We start from the raw sequence: 15,676 nt of genomic DNA, 5'->3' as shown, positions 1-15,676 counted from the left end.
ACTTGTGGCAGCCAGGTGTCGCAAAAGCGGGAGAGCCTGCCACCGACCGAGGATGCGGTGTGAGGAGGCCGTAAGTCATGAGGAAGCCGCCTTGGTAGCGGCACCTCCGGCGGTCTTTTTAGGGCGTGATTTGGACCGCCATGCGTCGGAGTTCCTCTGATCCTTCTGAGGCCTTTTGGACGAGGAGAATTGGGACCTGCCCGCCCCCCGAAAGGACCGAAACCTCGACTGTCCCCTCCTCTGTTGGGGTGTTTTTGGTTTGGCCTGGGGTAAGGATGTTTCCTTTCCCTTGGATTGTTTGATGATTTCATCCAATCTCTCACCAAACAAGCGGTCGCCAGAAAATGGCAAACCAGTTAAGCACTTTTTGGAAGCCGAATCTGCCTTCCATTCCCGTAGCCACAAGGCCCTGCGTATTGCCACCGAATTGTCGGCTGCAACCGCCGTACGGCTCGCAGAGTCCAGGACAGCATTAATAGCGTAGGACGCAAATGCCGACGTTTGAGAGGTTATGGACGCCACCTGCGGCGCAGACGTACGTGTGAGTGCGTCAATTTGCGCCTGACCAGCTGAGATAGCTTGGAGTGCCCATACGGCTGCGAATGCTGGAGCAAAAGACGCGCCGATAGCTTCATAGATGGATTTCAACCAGAGCTCCATCTGTCTGTCAGTGGCATCCTTGAGTGAAGCTCCATCTTCCACTGCAACTATGGATCTAGCCGCCAGTCTGGAGATTGGAGGATCCACCTTGGGACACTGAGTCCAGCCCTTGACCACGTCAGGGGGGAAGGGGTAACGTGTATCCTTAAGGCGCTTGGAAAAACGCTTATCTGGACAAGCTCGGTGTTTCTGGACTGCCTCTCTGAAGTCAGAGTGGTCCAGAAACATACTCGTTGTACGCTTAGGAAACCTGAAACGGAATTTCTCCTGCTGAGAAGCTGACTCCTCCACTGGAGGAGCTGAGGGAGAAATATCCAACATTTGATTGATGGACGCAATAAGATCATTCACTATGGCGTCCCCATCAGGAGTACCAAGGTTGAGAGCGGCTTCAGGATCAGAATCCTGATCAGCTAGCTCCGCTTCATCATACAGAGAGTCCTCTCGCTGAGACCCTGAACAATGTGATGATGTCGAGGGGATTTCATAGCGAGCTCGCTTAGTCGGTCTGGGACTGCGTTCCATGTCAGAGACCTCACCCTGGGATCTATGAGACACCCCGGGAGAACATTGTTGTTCCAACTGAGGGGGACCAGGGGGCAATGATTCCACAGTGCCCATGGCTTGAGATGCCGGCCTGGACTGCAAGGCTTCTAATATCTTAGCCATAGTCTCAGAAAGTCTTTCAGTAAAAACTGCAAACTCCGTCCCTGTCACCTGGACAGTGTTAACAGGTGGTTCTCCCTGGGCCACCCTTAGCAGAGGCTCCGGCTGAGTAAGTGCCACAGGGGCCGAGCATTGCACACAATGAGGGTCAGTGGAACCTGCCGGCAGTATAGCCGTACATGTTGCACAGGCAGCATAGTAAGTCTGTGCTTTGGCACCCTTGCTATTTGTGGACGACATGCTGTTGTCTCCTCTGAGCAATACAGGAGGGTATATAGCCAAAAACAACCGTGCACCATACAGTGTAAAGTATAGTCTATAATCATGTAATCTATAAGTACACTTCTGCACCAGTGGGGCCAGCACCTAGGTGCTGCTTACCGCCCGCGCAATGCGGTTGTGTGGTCACCAGAATTCCTGCCTGGGTCTCCCTGAGCTTGTCTCCCTTTTCCAGCGTTAGCAGAGCTGACAGGAATGGCTGCCGGCGTCCTGAGGAGAGGAGGGGGCCGTGGGCGTGCCTTAGAAAGTGCGGGAATCTGGTGCCCCACTGTGCACAGTGAGGGGGGTGGAGTATGCAAAGCATGTTCCAGCCCTCAGTGCTGCCGTCCTGTACAGCGTCCCGCCCTTCCCCTGACTGGCAGGCCTGGGGGCGGGAAAAGAATGAGACTAGGCCGCAAAAGCCGGGGACTAAAGTTATAAGCGCGGCCGCCGTATAAGCGCGGTCGGCGCGGAAGTCCCCGGCGCACTAACAGTCCCAGCCGCGCCGCAGTGATAACAATGGCAGCGGCGGTCAGCGCGGCAGTCCCCATACACTAACACACTCAGCGACGCTGCAGTGTGTAAAGGCACAAACGCAGTCAGCGCCGCGGTCCCCGGTGCACTAGCACACCCAGCAATGCTGGAGTGTTGCTGTGCGCGGTCCCCACGGGGACACAGAGTACCTCAAAGTAGCAGGGCCATGTCCCTGAATGATACTCGGCTCCTATCCAGCATGGTCCTCAGGAGCTGTGGATGGAGCACGGTCTCATGTGCCTGGAGACCGATAGGATCCCACTTCACCCAGAGCCCGAAGGGGGATGGGGAAGGAAAACAGCATGTGGGCTACAGCCTCCGTACCCGCAATGGATACCTCAACCTTAACAACACCGCCGACAAGAGTGGGGTGAAAAGGGAGCATGCTGGGGGCCCTGTTATGGGCCCTCTTTTCTTCCATCCGACATAGTCAGCAGCTGCTCCTGACTAAGCTGTGGAGCTATGCGTGGATGTCTGCCTCCTTCGCACAAAGCATAAAAACTGAGGAGCCCGTGGCAGCACGGGGGGTGTATAGGCTGAAGGGGAGGGGCTTTACACTTTTAGTGTAATACTTTGTGTGGCCTCCGGAGGCATAGCTATACACCCAATTGTCTGGGTCTCCCAATGGAGCGCCAAAGAAAAATCTGCGCACAGACCGATGGCTCCCATAGTGTTCACAGCAGTGTCTTCAATAAAATGGTGCCGGCGAGCACGGTATGCGCATGCGCAGAGTCTTCTTCTGAAGATGGCGGCAATGGCAATGGCGGCGCGATATTCAAAGAAAAGGGGGTGTGTCATAGAGGATGCTGGAGGAGGAGTTAACAGCGAGGACCCGACTCACAAAGCCTGCACCCGTCAATCAAAGTGCAGTGCATTTCTACACCTTTCTGCAACCAAGCATCGGATCTTTCTACAACAGGTATATCTGCAATCAGCATCTTACTGCCTGTATGGCACATCCTTTAGTTCATATTGCAAAATTCTGGTGGCTGGTCCTCTTTAAAAGCCACTGTCAATCAATGAAGGGAACCTGTCACCACTTTTTTAGCCTATAAGCTGCGGCCACCACCGGGCTCTTATATACAGCATTCTAACATACTGTATACAAGAGCCCAGGCCGCTGTGAGAACATAAACACTTTATAATACTTACCTAACGGTCGTGCAGTTGGCCATATGGGTGTCTCCGTTCTCCAGTGTCGGCGCCGCCGCTTTCAGCCATCTTCGTCCTCCATCTTCTGAAGCCGCGGTGCATGACACATCAGACGTCATCCACAGTCACCAGCATTCAGGTCCTGAGCAGGGCAGATCAAAGTATTGTAGTGCGCCTGCGCAGGACAGGCGAGTGTGTATGACATAGCCGCGTCATGCACATCGTCCTCTTTCTGAAGCCTATGTGCATGACGCGGCTATGTCATACACACTCGCCTGTCCTGCGCAGGCGCACTACAATACTTTGATCTGCCCTGCTCAGGACCTGAATGCCGGTGACTGTGGATGACGTCGGATGTGTCATGCACCGCGGCTTCAGAAGATGGAGGACGAAGATAGCTGAAAGAGGCGGCGCCTGCACCGGAAAACGGAGACACCCATATGGCCCACCGCATGACAGACAGACAGACAGACATATATCTATGTATCTATATATACAGTCGTGGCCAAAAGTATTGGCACCCCTGCAATTCTGTCAGATACTACCCAGTTTCTTCTTGAAAATTATTGCAATCACAAATTCTTTGGTATTATCTTCATTTATTTTTTTTTCAATGAAAAAAAAAGTTGTCATAAAGCCAAATTGGATATAATTCCACACCAAACATAAAAAAGGGGTGGACAAAAGTATTGGCACTGTTTGAAAAATCATGTGATGCTTCTGTAATTTGTGTAATAACAGCCCCTGTAACTTACCTGTGGCACCTAACAGGTGTTGGCAATAACTAGATCACACTTGCAGCAGGTGACATGGATTAAAGTTGACTCAACCTCTGCCCTGTGTCCTTGTGTGCACCACTTTGGTCTTCTTTCTTTTCTCCGTGCTCAAAGAACTGTCTGAGGACTTGAGAATCCAAATTGTGAGGAAGCATGAGCAATCTCAAGGCTACAAGTCCATTTCTAAAGACCTGAAAGTTCCTGTGTCTACGGTGCGCAGGGTCATCAAGCAGTGTAAAGCCCATGGCACTGTGGCTAACCTCCCTAGATGTGGAAGGAAAGAAGGGAATTTTGTTTACTTACCGTAAATTCCTTTTCTTCTAGCTCCAATTGGGAGACCCAGACAATTGGGTGTATAGCTATGCCTCCAGAGGCCACACAAAGTATTACACTAAAAGTGTAAAGCCCCTCCCCTTCAGCCTATACACCCCCCGTACTGCTACGGGCTCATCAGTTTTGGTGCAAAAGCCAGAAGGAGGAAAAAATTATAAACTGGTTTAAAGTAAATTCAATCCGAAGGAATATCGGAGAACTGAAACCATTTAACATGAACAACATGTGTATACAAAAAACAGGGGCGGGTGCTGGGTCTCCCAATTGGAGCTAGAAGAAAAGGAATTTACGGTAAGTAAACAAAATTCCCTTCTTCTTTGTCGCTCCTAATTGGGAGACCCAGACAATTGGGACGTCCAAAAGCAGTCCCTGGGTGGGTAAATAATACCTCATAATAGAGCCGTAACGGCTCCGTCCTACAGGTGGGCAACTGCCGCCTGAAGGACTCGCCTACCTAGGCTGGCATCTGCCGAAGCATAGGTATGCATCTGATAGTGTTTCGTGAAAGTGTGCAGGCTCGACCAGGTAGCTGCCTGACACACCTGCTGAGCCGTAGCCTGGTGTCGCAAGGCCCAGGACGCTCCCACGGCCCTGGTAGAATGGGCCTTCAGTCCTGAGGGAACCGGAAGCCCCGAGGAACGGTAAGCTTCGAGAATTGGTTCCTTGATCCACCGACCCAGGGTTGATTTGGAAGCTTGTGTCCCTTTACGCTGGCCAGCGACAAGGACAAAGAGAGCATCGGAGCGGCGCAGGGGCGCCGTACGAGAAATGTAGAGTCTGAGTGCTCTCACCAGATCTAACAAGTGCAAATCCTTTTCACATTGGTGAACTGGATGAGGACAAAACGAGGGTAAGGAGATGTCCTGATTGAGATGAAAAGTGGGCAAGGCAAATGGCCAGGGAGAAAACGCCTGAGCAGAGCACCACGACAGGAATATTTTCCACGTCCTGTGGTAGATCTTGGCGGACGTTGGTTTCCTAGCCTGTCTCATAGTGGCAATGACCTCTTGAGATAATCCTGAAGACGCTAGGATCCAGGACTCAATGGCCACACAGTCAGGTTGAGGGCCGCAGAATTCAGATGGAAAAACGGCCCTTGAGACAGCAAGTCTGGTCGGTCTGGTAGTGGCCACGGTTGACCCACCGTGAGATGCCACAGATCCGGGTACCACGACCTCCTCGGCCAGTCTGGAGCGACGAGGATGACGCGGCGGCAGTCGGCCCTGATCTTGCGTAACACTCTGGGCAACAGAGCCAGAGGAAGAAACACATAAGGAAGCTGAAACTGCGACCAATCCTGAACTAAGGCGTCTGCCGCCAGAGCTCTGTGATCTTGAGATCGAGCCATGAATGTTGGGACCTTGTTGTTGTGCCGGGACGCCATTAGGTCGACGTCCGGCATCCCCCAGCGGCAACAGATCTCCTGAAACACGTCCGGGTGAAGGGACCATTCCCCTGCGTCCATGCCCTGGCGACTGAGAAAGTCTGCTTCCCAGTTTTCTACGCCCGGGATGTGAACTGCGGATATGGTGGATGCTGTGGCTTCCACCCACAGCAGAATCCTCCGGACTTCCTGGAAGGCTTGCCGACTGCGTGTCCCACCTTGGTGGTTGATGTAAGCCACCGCTGTGGAGTTGTCCGACTGAATTCGGATCTGCTTGCCTTCCAGCCACTGCTGGAACGCTTTTAGGGCAAGATACACTGCCCTGATCTCCAGAACATTGATCTGAAGTGAGGACTCTTGCTGAGTCCACGTACCCTGAGCCCTGTGGTGGAGAAAGACTGCTCCCCACCCTGACAGGCTCGCGTCCGTCGTGACCACCGCCCAGGATGGGGGTAGGAAGGATTTCCCTTTCGATAATGAGGTGGGAAGAAGCCACCACCGAAGGGAAGCTTTGGTTGCTTGAGAGAGGGAGACGTTCCTGTCTAGGGACGTCGGCCTCCTGTCCCACTTGCATAGGATGTCCCATTGAAGAGAACGCAGGTGAAACTGCGCGAAAGGGACTGCTTCCATTGCTGCCACCATCTTCCCTAGGAAGTGCATGAGGTGCCTCAAGGGGTGTGACCGACCTTGAAGGAGAGATTGTACCCCTGTGTGTAGTGAACGCTGTTTGTCCAGCGGAAGCTTCACTATCGCTGGAAGAGTATGAAACTCCATGCCAAGATATGTTAGTGATTGGGCCGGTGTCAGATTTGACTTTGGAAAATTGATGATCCACCCGAAACTCTGGAGAATCTCCAGAGTAACGTTGAGGCTGTGTTGGCATGCCTCTTGAGAGGGTGCCTTGACCAGCAGATCGTCTAAGTAAGGTATCACTGAGTGACCCTGAGAGTGGAGGACCGCAACTACTGTCGCCATGACCTTGGTGAAAACCCTTGGGGCTGTCGCCAGGCCGAACGGCAGTGCCGCGAACTGAAGGTGTTCGTCTCCTATGGCGAAGCGCAAGAAGCGCTGATGCTCTGGAGCAATTGGTACGTGGAGATAAGCATCCTTGATATCGATCGATGCTAGGAAATCTCCTTGGGACATTGAGGCGATGACGGAGCGGAGGGATTCCATCCGGAACCGCCTGGTCCTTACGTGTTTGTTGAGCAGTTTTAGGTCCAAAACAGGACGGAAGGACCCGTCCTTCTTTGGAACCACAAACAGGTTGGAGTAGAAACCGTGACCCTGTTGCTGAAGAGGAACCGGGACCACCACTCCTTCTGCCTTCAGAATGCCCACCGCCTGCAGAAGAGCCCCGGCTCGCTCGGGAGGCGGAGATGTTCTGAAGAATCGAGTCGGAGGACGAGAGCTGAACTCTATCCTGTAACCGTGAGACAAAATGTCTCTCACCCAACGGTCTTTTACTTGTGGCAGCCAGGTGTCGCAAAAGCGGGAGAGCTTGCCACCGACCGAGGATGCGGTGTGAGGAGGCCGTAAGTCATGAGGAAGCCGCCTTGGTAGCGGCACCTCCGGCGGTCTTTTTAAGGCGTGATTTAGACCGCCATGCGTCGGCGTTCCTCTGATCCTTCTGAGGCCTTTTGGACGAGGAGAATTGTGACCTGCCCGCACCCCGAAAGGACCGAAACCTCGACTGTCCCCTCCTCTGTTGGGATGTTTTTGGTTTGGCTTGGGGTAAGGATGTTTCCTTTCCCTTGGATTGTTTGATGATTTCATCCAATCTCTCACCAAACAAACGGTCGCCAGAAAATAGCAATCCAGTTAAGCACTTTATGGAAGCCGAATCTGCCTCCCATTCCCGCAGCCACAAGGCCCTGCGTATTACCACCGAATTGGCGGCTGCAACCGCCGTACGGGTCGCAGAGTCCCGGACAGCATTAATAGCGTAGGACGCAAATGCCGACGTTTGAGAGGTTATGGACGCCACCTGCGGCGCAGACGTACGTGAGTGCGTCAATTTGCGCCTGACCAGCTGAGATAGCTTGGAGTGCCCATACGGCTGCGAATGCTGGAGCAAAAGACGCGCCGATAGCTTCATAGATGGATTTCAACCAGAGCTCCATCTGTCTGTCAGTGGCATCCTTGAGTGAAGCTCCATCTTCCACTGCAACTATGGATCTAGCCGCCAGTCTGGAGATTGGAGGATCCACCTTGGGACACTGAGTCCAGCCCTTGACCACGTCAGGGGTAAAAGGGTAACGTGTATCCTTAAGGCGCTTGGAAAAACGCTTATCTGGACAAGCTCGGTGTTTCTGGACTGCCTCTCTGAAGTCAGAGTGGTCCAGAAACATACTCTTTGTACGCTTGGGAAACCTGAAACGGAATTTCTCCTGCTGAGAGGCTGACTCCTCCACTGGAGGAGCTGAGGGAGAAATATTCAACATTTCATTGATGGACGCAATAAGATCATTCACTATGGCGTCCCCATCAGGAGTATCAAGGTTGAGAGCGGCTTCAGGATCAGAATCCTGATCAGCTACCTCCGCTTCATCATACAGAGAGTCCTCTCGCTGAGACCCTGAACATTGTGATGATGTCGAGGGAATTTCATAGCGAGCTCGCTTAGTCGGTCTGGGGCTGCGGTCCGTGTCAGAGACCTCACCCTGGGATCCATGAGACACCCCGGGAGAACATTGCTGTTCCAACTGAGGGGAACCAGGGGACAATGATACCACAGTGCCCCTGGCTTGAGATGCCGGCCTGGACTGCAAGGCTTCTAATATCTTAGCCATAGTCTCAGAAAGTCTTTCAGTAAAAACTGCAAACTCCGTCCCTGTCACCTGGACAGTGTTAACAGGTGGTTCTCCCTGGGCCACCCCTAGCAGAGGCTCCGGCTGAGAAAGTGCCACAGGGGCCGAGCATTGCACACAATGAGGGTCAGTGGAACCTGCCGGCAGTATAGCCGTACATGCTGCACAGGCAGCATAGTAAGTCTGTGCCATGGCACCCTTGCTATTTGTGGACGACATGCTGTTGTCTCCTCTGAGCAATACAGGAGGGTAAATAGCCACAAATCAACAGTGCACCATACAGTGTAAAGTATAGACTATAATCATATAAACTATAAATACACTTCTGCACTAGTGGGGCCAGCACCACAGGTGCTGCTTACCGCCTGCGCAAAGCGTTTGTGTGGGCACCAGAAATCCTGCCTGGGTCTCTTTGAGCTTGTCTCTCCTCTCCAGCGTTAGCAGAGCTGAGAGGAATGGCTGCCGGCGTCCTGGGGAGAGGAGGGAGCCGTGGGCGTGACCCAGAAAAGTGCGGGAACTGGTGCCCCACTGTGCAGAGTGAGGGGGGTGGAGTATGCAAAGCATGCTCCAGCCCTCAGTGCTGCCGACCTGTACAGCGTCCCGCCCTTCCCCTGACTGGCAGGGCTGGGGGCGGGAAGAAAGACACAAACACACTCAGCGACGCTGAAGTGTATAGTGGCACAAATGCAGCCAGCGCTGCTGTCCCCGGTGCACTAGCACACCCAGCAATGCTGGAGTGTTGCTGTGCGCGGTCCCCATGGGGACACAGAGTACCTCCAAGTAGCAGGGCCATGTCCCTGAACGATACTCGGCTCCTATCCAGCAGGGTCCTCAGGAGCTGTGGATGGAGCACGGTCTCCTGTGCCTGGAGACCGATGGGATCCCACTTCACCCAGAGCCCTAATTGAGGGATGGGGAAGGAAAGCAGCATGTGGGCTCCAGCCTCCGTACCCGCAATGGATACCTCAACCTTAACAACACCGCCGACAAGAGTGGGGTGAGAAGGGAGCATGCTGGGGGCCCTGTTATGGGCCCTCTTTTCTTCCATCCGACATAGTCAGCAGCTGCTGCTGACTAAGCTGTGGAGCTATGCGTGGATGTCTGACCTCCTTCGCACAAAGCATAAAAACTGATGAGCCCGTAGCAGTACGGGGGGTGTATAGGCTGAAGGGGAGGGGCTTTACACTTTTAGTGTAATACTTTGTGTGGCCTCCGGAGGCATAGCTATACACCCAATTGTCTGGGTCTCCCAATTAGGAGCGACAAAGAAAGAAAAATTGCCGAGAGATTTCAATGCAAGATTGTGCGGATGGTGGATAAAGAACCTCGACTAACATCCAAACAAGTTCAAGCTGCCCTGCAGTCCGAGGGTACAACAGTGTCAACCCGTACTATCCGTCGGCGTCTGAATGAAAAGGGACCGTATGGTAGGATACCCAGGAAGACCCCACTTCTTACCCCGAGACATAAAAAAGCCAGGCTGGAGTATGCCAAAACTTACCTGAGAAAGCCTAAAACGTTTTGGAAGAATGTTCTCTGGTCAGATGAGACAAAAGTAGAGCTTTTTGGGAAAAAACTGCTTGACCGTGTGCATGGCATTATGAAGTCTGAAGACTACCAACAAATTTTGCAGCATAATGTAGGGCCCAGTGTGAGAAAGCAGGGTCTCCCTCAGAGGTCATGGGTCTTCCAGCAGGACAATGACCCAAAACACACTTCAAAAAGCACTAGAAAGTGGTTTGAGAGAAAGCACTGGAGACTACTAAAGTGGCCAGCAATGAGTCCAGGCCTGAACCCCATAGAACACCTGTGGAGAGATCTCAAAATGGCAGTTTGGAGAAGGCACCCTTCAAATCTCAGGGACCTGGAGCAGTTTGCCAAAGAAGAATGGTCTAAAATTCCAGCAGAGCATCGTAAGTAAGGAACTCATTGATGGTCACCGGAAGCGGCTGTTCGCAGTTATTTTGGCTAAAGGTTGTGCAACCAAGTATTAGGCTAAGGGTGCCAATACTTTTGTCTGGCCCATTTTTGGAGTTTTGTGTGAAATGATCAATGATTTGATTTTTGTTTCATTCTCTTTTGTGTTTTTTCATTGCAAGCAAAATAAATGAAGATAATAATACCAAAGAATTTGTGATTGCAATCATTTTCAAGAAGAAACTGAGTATTCTCTGACAGAATTGCAGGGGTGCCAATACATACATATACAGTATATATATATATATATATATATATATATATATATATATATATATATATATATATATATATATATATATATATATATATATATATAGTCAGGGCCAGAAATATTTGGACAGTGACACAAGTTTTATTTTAGCTGTTTACAAAAACATGTTCAGAAATACAATTATATATATAATATGGGCTGAAAGTGCACACTCCCAGCTGCAATATGAGAGTTTTCACATCCAAATTGGAGAAAGGGTTTAGGAATCATAGCTCTGTAATGCATAGCCTACTCTTTTTCAAGGGACCAAAAGTAATTGGACAAGGGACTCTAAGGGCTGCAATTAACTCTGAAGGTGTCTCCCTAGTTAACCTGTAATCAATGAAGTAGTTAAAAGGTCTGGGGTTGATTACAGGTGTGTGGTTTTGCATTTGGAAGCTGTTGCTGTGACCAGACAACATGCGGTCTAAGGAACTCTCAATTGAGGTGAAGCAGAACATCCTGAGGCTGAAAAAAAAGAAAAAATCCATCAGAGAGATAGCAGACATGCTTGGAGTAGCAAAATCAACAGTCGGGTACATTCTGAGAAAAAAGGAATTGACTGGTGAGCTTGGGAACTCAAAAAGGCCTGGGCGTCCACGGATGACAACAGTGGTGGATGATCGCCGCATACTTTCTTTGGTGAAGAAGAACCCGTTCACAACATCAACTGAAGTCCAGAACACTCTCAGTGAAGTAGGTGTATCTGTCTCTAAGTCAACAGTAAAGAGAAGACTCCATGAAAGTAAATACAAAGGGTTCACATCTAGATGCAAACCATTCATCAATTCCAAAAATAGACAGGCCAGAGTTAAATTTGCTGAAAAACACCTCATGAAGCCAGCTCAGTTCTGGAAAAGTATTCTATGGACAGATGAGACCAAGATCAACCTGTACCAGAATGATGGGAAGAAAAAAGTTTGGAGAAGAAAGGGAACGGCACATGATCCAAGGCACACCACATCCTCTGTAAAACATGGTGGAGGCAACGTGATGGCATGGGCATGCATGGCTTTCAATGGCACTGGGTCACTTGTGTTTATTGATGACATAACAGCAGACAAGAGTAGCCGGATGAATTCTGAAGTGTACCGGGATATACTTTCAGCCCAGATTCAGCCAAATGTCGCAAAGTTGATCGGACGGCGCTTCATAGTACAGATGGACAATGACCTCAAGCATACAGCCAAAGCTACACAGGAGTTCATGAGTGCAAAAAAGTGGAACATTCTGCAATGGCCAAGTCAATCACCAGATCTTAACCCAATTGAGCATGCATTTCACTTGCTCAAATCCAGACTTAAGACGGAAAGACCCACAAACAAGCAAGACCTGACGTATGCGGCTGTAAAGGCCTGGCAAAGCATTAAGAAGGAGGAAACCCAGCGTTTGGTGATGTCCATGGGTTCCAGACTTAAGGCAGTGATTGCCTCCAAAGGATTCGCAACAAAATATTGAAAATAAAAATATTTTGTTTGGGTTTGGTTTATTTGTCCAATTACTTTTGACCTCCTAAAATGTGGAGTGTTTGTAAAGAAATGTGACAATTCCTACAATTTCTATCAGATATTTTTGTTCAAACCTTCAAATTAAACGTTACAATCTGCACTTGAATTCTGTTGTAGAGGTTTCATTTCAAATCCAATGTGGTGGCATGCAGAGCCCAACTCGCGAAAATTGTGTCACTGTCCAAATATTTCTGGACCTAACTGTATGTATATATATATATATAGATTTAGCAGGTTTGATAAGATGCAAATAAGTTAGAGCCTGCAAACTTCAAACAAGAGCAGGATTTATTAACAGATGCATAAATCTTACAAACCAACAAGTTATGTTGCTCAGTTAAATTTTAATAAATTTTCAACATAAAAGTGTGGGTCAATTATTATTCAACCCCTAGGTTTAATATTTTGTGGAATAACCCTTGTTTGCAATTACAGCTAATAATCGTCTTTTATAAGACCTGATCAGGCCGGCACAGGTCTCTGGAGTTATCTTGGCCCACTCCTCCATGCAGATCTTCTCCAAGTTATCTAGGTTCTTTGGGTGTCTCATGTGGACTTTAATCTTGAGCTCCTTCCACAAGTTTTCAATTGGGTTAAGGTCAGGAGACTGACTAGGCCACTGCAACACCTTGATTTTTTCCCTCTTGAACCAGGCCTTGGTTTTCTTGGCTGTGTGCTTTGGGTCGTTGTCTTGTTGGAAGATGAAATGATGACCCATCTTAAGATCTAGATGGAGGAGCGGAGGTTCTTGGCCAAAATCTCCAGGTAGGCCGTGCTATCCATCTTCCCATGGATGCGGACCAGATAGCCAAACCCCTTGGCTGAGAAACAGCCCCACAGCATGATGCTGCCACCACCATGCTTGACTGTAGGGATGGTATTCTTGGGGTCGTATGCAGTGCCATCCAGTCTCCAAACGTCACGTGTGTGGTTGGCACCAAAGATCTCGATCTTGGTCTCATCAGACCAGAGAACCTTGAACCAGTCTGTCTCAGAGTCCTCCAAATGATCATGAGCAAACTGTAGACGAGCCTTGACATGACGCTTTGAAAGTAAAGGTACCTTACGGGCTCGTCTGGAACGGAGACCATTGCGGTGGAGTATGTTACTTATGGTATTGACTGAAACCAATGTCCCCACTGCCATGAGATCTTCCCGGAGCTCCTTCCTTGTTGTCCTTGGGTTAGCCTTGACTCTTCGGACAAGCCTGGCCTCGGCACGGGTAGAAACTTTTAAAGGCTGTCCAGGCCGTGGAAGGCTAACAGTAGTTCCATAAGCCTTCCACTTCCGGATGATGCTCCCAACAGTGGAGACAGGTAGGCCCAACTCCTTGGAAAGGGTTTTGTACCCCTTGCCAGCCTTGTGACCCTCCACGATCTTGTCTCTGATGGCCTTGGAATGCTCCTTTGTCTTTCCCATGTTGACCAAGTATGAGTGCTGTTCACAAATTTGGGAAGGGTCTTAATTAAGGCCCCGTCACACTAAGCAACATCGCTAGCAACATCGCTGCTAACGAACAACTTTTGTGACGTGGCTAGCGATGTTGCTGTGTGTGACATCCAGCAACAACCTGGCCCCTGCTGTGAGGTCGTTGGTTGTTGCTGAATGTCCTGGGCCATTTTTCAGTTGTTGCTGTCCCGCTGTGAAGCACAGATCGCTGTGCGTGACAGCGAGACAACAACAACTAAATGTGCAGGCAGCAGGAGCCGGCTTCTGCGGAGGCTGGTAACCACAATAAACATCGGGTAACCAAGAAGCCCTGTCCTTGGTTACCCGATATTTACCTTTGTTACCAGCCTCCGCCGCTCTCACTGTCAGTGCCGGCTCCTGCTCTGTGCACATGTAGCTGCAGGACACATCGGGTTAATTAACCCGATGTGTGCTGTAACTAGGAGAGCAGGGAGCCAGCGCTCAGTGTGCGCTGCTCCCTGCACGTGTAGCTCCGTGCGCTGGTAACCAAGGTAAATATCGGGTTGGTTACCCGATATTTACCTTAGTTACCAAGCGCAGCATTTTCCACGCGGCGCTGGGGGCTGGTCACTGGTTGCTGGTGAGCTCACCAGCAACTCGTGTAGCGACGCTCCAGCGATCCCTGCCAGGTCAGGTTGCTGGTGGGATCGCTGGAGCGTCGCAGTGTGACATCTCACCAGCAACCTCCTAGCAACTTACCAGCGACCTAGCAACTTACCAGCGATCCCTATCGTTGTTGGGATCGCTGGTAAGTTGCTTAGTGTGACTGGACCTTTAGTCAGAAAAGGCTGGAAAAAGAGATAATTAATCCAAACATGTGAAGCTCATTGTTCTTTGTGCCTGAAATACTTCTTAATACTTAGGGGAACCAAACAGAATTCTGGTGGTTTGAGGGGTTGAATAATAAATGACCCTCTGAATAAACTTTTCACAATTTAAAAAAAAAAAAAAAAAAGAAATAACATTCTTTTTTGCTGCATTTCACACTTCCAGGCTGATCTACAGTCCAAATGTCACAATGCCAAGTTAATTCCGAATGTGTAAACCTGCTAAATCTGCAGGGGGTTGAATACTACTTGTAGGCACTGTATGTATATATATGTGCCGCCCCCGTGTCAGCAGCCGGGCTGCTCTGATCCGGATCCGCGGTGGCTCGAGGGGTGTCTGGACCCGGGGGTCGTGCGGCCACTCAAATAAAGGGGGTATTTACAGGGGGTTGTATAGTTAAAGTTCGTGATGCCACCCGTGGTGTGTGGTAAGGTGGAGTACCACTGCTGCCGCTGAGGGGGGAGCACGTTTGGGTCCCGTTTCTGCTGGTGTTGCCTGTTGATCTGTGACATTTCCCTGGCACTTAGTTCTCTTCTTAGTTGGCCCCTGTAGTATAGAACTAGTCGGGTCCCGCTCCCCAGTGTGGCTAACTGGAGGAGCTTGCTATCAGGGCTCACGCTTTGGATTTTCTGGACCGTGTAATGGGAAAGTCCTATCCCCCTCGTTGCGCTAGTACCCCGATTTTGGAGCAGGTGGAGAGTGGATCTTGAAGGCTCCGTTCTCGTCGGGTAAATTGTCAGGTTGCCTGAAGCTACTCCCTGACCTAGAGTCCACGTACCCAGTCCTGCCCTGGTCCCAGCCTGGTGATGGCACAAGGCCGCCGGCTGTCCTCCACGACAATACCGTGCCCCTTGTCATGACCCCCTGCGACTGGGGGTCCAGCTCCTACCAGGCCCAGACCACTGTCTGCCACCTAGTAGACTCAAGGAGCCCTGCTCCTGACCTCCTCTCTCCTTTACTTTCTCTCTCCTACTGACTACTCCAGACACTCCTGACCTCCCCTTACCAGCCCCCCAAGTGGGCGACCCTATTCCATTTATTCCATCTATTTGGTGCAGAGTGTTCCT

The 15,676-nt window shown here is 50.5% G+C and overlaps 1 protein-coding gene across 1 annotated transcript in view; it reads right to left on the bottom strand.

Moving 5' to 3' along the window:
- The window catches only part of TBC1D17 (TBC1 domain family member 17), a 123,431-nt gene that overhangs the window by 99,252 nt on the left and 8,503 nt on the right, over positions 1 to 15,676 (bottom strand). The gene's annotated exons all lie outside the window — the stretch shown is intronic.

This window comes from Anomaloglossus baeobatrachus, chromosome 11 (genome assembly GCF_048569485.1).
Source record: "Anomaloglossus baeobatrachus isolate aAnoBae1 chromosome 11, aAnoBae1.hap1, whole genome shotgun sequence".
Classification (NCBI taxonomy): Eukaryota; Metazoa; Chordata; class Amphibia; order Anura; family Aromobatidae; genus Anomaloglossus; species Anomaloglossus baeobatrachus.
Note: the sequence above shows the minus strand (reverse complement) of the source record. Positions and strands in the feature narration are given on the sequence as shown.